We start from the raw sequence: 4,702 nt of genomic DNA, 5'->3' as shown, positions 1-4,702 counted from the left end.
AGCAGCTGTTCACACCCACCTGTGTCAGGAGAGGTCACCATTTGCTTGTACTGATGCCTTAGGATTTCAGCTTTTGTATTTTTCATGTATTTGTAATCCTGTAATTCTTCAGTGTATAACTCCAAACTCCATACAGAGTGTTGGCTGCTGCTTTCCCATCTTGGTCAGACAACACAATTCCTCTCCAGCCTGGGAATCAAGGGCACCTCACTGTCTTGAGCCCCAAGAAATCTAAACAAAAGTGAGTTTGGGGGGCAGCAAACTTGGGGTAAATGACTTCACTACCTGAAGCTGTAATTGGAAGATTAACCCCAATATGCAAATGGACCAAACTTATAAAAGTGTGAAAACCCATTACCCTTTTTGGGTGTAACCCTGGGGGGCTTCATCTGCCCTAAATGTACCTGAAGTCCCTTCAATAAATAGAACTGCTTTTTATCCCCTTAATGTTGTCTGGCCTCTGTTTTAGGTAGCCCCAAAAAGGCACCAGTAGAACCCAGAGTATTCAGCTCCTCTGAGGAGCTTCCTTTGATGCTGTGGGGCCATCCAGGGAGGAGCAGAGCTGCTGGAAGGAGCACAAGGCACGAGCAGCTCCAGACACACCGTGTTTCCCACCCTCCCCAGGCCAGCAGGGGTGACCTGGTGGTCCTGCTTGTCCCAGGGGCAGATCAGCTCCTGCTGTGGATCAGGACACTGCCTGCTCTCCAGCTTCCCCAGGGGAAGGAATGAACACAGCTGTGAAGCAAGAAGAAGAAGGAAGAAGAAGACAGAAATGGACAATGCCCAAGAATATCTTGTCTCATACCTGTTACTATATTCTAAAAACCCCAAACTGAAAACCCTTCACCATGTGAAATCACACATGGTGTGCTAAATACACACCAGTGATTTTAACTCCATCACTCAAATGTGGAGCCTTCTCCAAGGCTCAGGTCACAAGCAGTGTTCTCCAGGGGGACAGTGCCAGAAAGCACAGAAATTTCAAAACTCCCAGCTGCAGGGTTCCAGCACCCAGGGCCATGCAGTGTCTGTGGCAGGGAGCACAGGGCCAGCTGGTGCCCACAGGCCCCTTGCCCTGTTTGTTTGGGCACACAAACCCAGCTGGAGGAGGCACTGACCTCCCCAAACCTGGGATTTGGCAGGTTTTTAACTCCTGAAAGGGCAGTGAAACCTGCAGGGCAAACAGCACTTGGCTTTTCCTCTAACTAGAAGTGGATTTTTCCACAGGACAGGGTGGTGGCAGGTGAGTTGGCTGCTCTTAGTCCCCTCCACGAGTCATGTCCTGTGGGTCTGCCCTCACCCACCATGCTCCAGCACGTGACGAAGGCAGCAGCACTCCATCAGAACACGAGTGTGGATTAGTGCTTGTGCTTTTTTTTTTTTTTTCCTTCCTTCCCCAAGCCTCTTTTTTTTTTATTGCTTTCATAAGGCAGCTCTCTGGACTGAAGTCCTCCCTTTATCTGCAGAGCCAGCACAGCTGATTGTACCCAGTAATTTTCCTGCTGGTGACCCATGAGGAGGGGCAGCTCCTCACTGGGGACAGCTCAGTCCAGGGCTGGCATCAGGCTGTGACTCAGCTGGCAGGAGGTCTTACAAAAAAAAATGGGGTTTTGGGGCAGTGTCCTGCTCTCAGCTCCAGCCTGGGGGCTGCTGTGACAAGGTGCTGACCTCTCAGCACTGCTCTGGCTTCAGAGCCTGATGTTCCTCACCAGGGGAATTTCTGAACCTGTCCAGCTCCCTGCTCAGCCTGCTGGAAGGTGGAACTTGATCCCTGCTGCTTCCTGCAGCTCTCTGTGCTGGGGCAGCCTTTGGCCTTTGGCTGAAATGGTCTCTCCATGCACAGAAGTGATGCCTTCTGCCCCCAGGGTCCCTTTCTGCCCCTGTGCCAGCAGCAGCATTTGGGTATCACACGAGAAGGATGTGCAGGATGCACTCACCCCGTGCTGCTGGGTCAGGGAGGAGAAGATGAAGCTGAGGACAGAGCTCTGGGTGTGGGGAGGCACCTGAACACCCAGCAAGAGAGCACTGGCAGCACTGGCCTTGCTCTGGAGATATGGAAAGACCTGCAGAGTCCCATGGGCCTCACACTGACAGCCAGGGGTCTGCTGCACCAATTTCTTCCAAGCTTGAACTGGCATTAAAAAAACAACCCAGAGCCATTCTGCAACCAAACAGCTTTTATTGAACTCTTTGTATGGTACCTTTGTGAACATGTGCAATAAATACAGCTCAGAGTGATGATTTTTCCCAGCTCCTTGAAACATAAGAAGTCTTCCCTCTCCCTTAGTTGAGACTATAGAGTAAGAAAAGCTGTTGGATGATGGGCAGTGTCAGGAAACTTCTGGCAGTGAGAATTGTGTGAGATTTGAAACAGCAAGCAGAAGTTTTCAGAAATGAGCTTGGTGGGCAGATGAGATTGGTCTGGCTGCTCAGAGGAACCCCTGCCAGCCAGAGTTCTTGTACAAGAAATGGGAAATAACACTGGACACGACAATGAGAAAATAAACCTTAAGCCATTGCCTGCTTGCAAAATATTGTGCAGATTTTACTGAACAGCTGTCTTCAGCTGAGAAATTAAAAAGCATTTTTGCAGAGCCAACATTAGGGCTGCTAATCTCTTAGAGTGACAAACAAATGCAGCATAAATTGTTGATAAAAATATCCATGTGCAAAAGTTTTCATGTTTAGTCAGCGCTTGCATAAGCAGCAAAGGTAAACAAAAGATGCAGGCACTCACTTCAGAAAAAAAAAATACAGTTCTGTTCAGGTTCTGGCCTTCAGGTAAAAGACTGAACAAACTGCAGTGTCTTTGTTGGTCTTCAGAGCATTTGAAACAAAGATAAGCTCAGTTTTAATCAGCCCTAGCACAGCTAACCAGCACCAGGCCAGCAGAGTTCTCAGACATGCAAAAAGCATCACATTTACAAGCTTTGCAGAGGAACTTCAGCCCTGCTGGATTCCCTGTCCCCTTCTCTTTGCTGCCTTCATCCCTGCCATGGGAGAGAGCTCTGGAAAGTTCTTCAGCTGTGCAGAAACTCCATTTATTTACCCAATTCCTCTGGTCTCACCGTGTTGCTGCTATGGGTAAGAAAGGTCTTTCCTCCCTGTGCCAGTGCAGAACAGGAGACAGCTCCAGTTACAGCAAATCCCAAGGGATCAGGTGAATTCTTTGGATCCTTTAGCTTACTTGGAATGCTGTAGATTCCCATCCTGTGCCCCCCACCATTTCTAACCCCTCCTTATGTCTCAGTCCACAATACTGACATTTTTCCTGGCACTACAGGGATAAATGTATGAACTAGAAAAACAGATTCAAATTTTACACTTCTTCACAACTGACTAATTTGCTTGCTGCCCCACCTTTAACTCCTCTCTTGTGCTGCTCTGAAAAGCAGCTTTGGGAACCTCCTCCTGCCAATTTTGCTGAATTCAGTGAGGTCAGCACATGGAGCTTTTACAAGGGAAAAGGACAAACCTCAGCTACTCAAGCACCTCCCTCCCTGTTCCTGTCAGCAAAGGTCAGATGGAAAACGGGGAAAAAACAGATCAGATAAAAGCCAGTAAAGTAAATATTCAAAGTATTGCCAAAATCCAGGAGCAGTGACATCTACAATGGCAGAAAGAAATGAATCACCCTCCAGAACCTTTCAACTACTATTGAAGTTGTACATTTTTAGATTTATGGTAGTTTTTTTCCAGAGCCTTGAGAAAAGTTAAAATCTTAAAGAAAGTTTTTAAAATTTTAAATCTTAAGTGTATGAATTTAATGGCAAATCACAGTTTAAGGGTCACTTTCCTTCAGCAATAGCTCTAATCTGAAATTAGAAAAATCCCTTTTCTCCTGGAATAAGGCACTACAGGGTAGGAGTGCCTGAGCAAGACTTGGAAAGTTCACAGCTCTTGACAGATAATCCTTGGCTCTTCTAAAACAGGCACAAAAAAGGCACTCTGAGATAAATAAGAGGGTGGGGAGGGAAGAGGAAGGTAATGGATGAAACAGAATGATTTTTAAAAACTTTTCAGGCAAGATGCTGGATCTTACCTTTTAAATCTTTCCACTTGTGCTTCCTTATCAGGATACCATTAAGAAAAAAAAAATAGGTCTGGCAGGGAAAGCTGGTGCTCTGTGTAAAACAGTGTCACTGGTTTACGTTTTGTCACTTCACTGCCATGCTTCTGCTCAAACCAGATTTTCCCCAGAGCAGATGGTTGGAGCAAGTCTCAGCTTCAGCCCTGAGATTTTTCTCTTGTTTTACAATTATGCCACCAAAAGGGAAATCCTCCTTTCTTCTGCCCATGCCCCAGTCCCAATTTTGCCTCTACACAGGTAATATCTAACTTAAGACCCTTGAATGGGGGAGAAAAAAAAATCCAGAACTTTCCAGAGCTCTCTTGGGCCTCTGCTTCAGTAACTCTTTATATCAATGTGTTGATTCTGAAACATTTTGGAAAGCCAGCCTTTAGACATAACAAGTAAGGAACAAACCAGTTAATTTAGGCAATATCTTTTACACATACACACATATATATATAGAGGTAAAAAAATAAATTGTCTTGATATGAAATACTCCTTAACCTGATTAAGAAACAAGTCCCAGAAGCTGGGCAATGCAGCAAGACACATTGGCTGGGCAGGTGGCACCAGGATAGCTAACTGCTTATTTTCAGAATTAAAAAAAAAAATCCACAAAAAAAAAAAAAA

The sequence above is a fragment of the Catharus ustulatus genome, chromosome 2 (assembly GCF_009819885.2).
Source record: "Catharus ustulatus isolate bCatUst1 chromosome 2, bCatUst1.pri.v2, whole genome shotgun sequence".
Taxonomy (NCBI): domain Eukaryota; kingdom Metazoa; phylum Chordata; class Aves; order Passeriformes; family Turdidae; genus Catharus; species Catharus ustulatus.
This window is presented reverse-complemented; position numbering follows the sequence as displayed.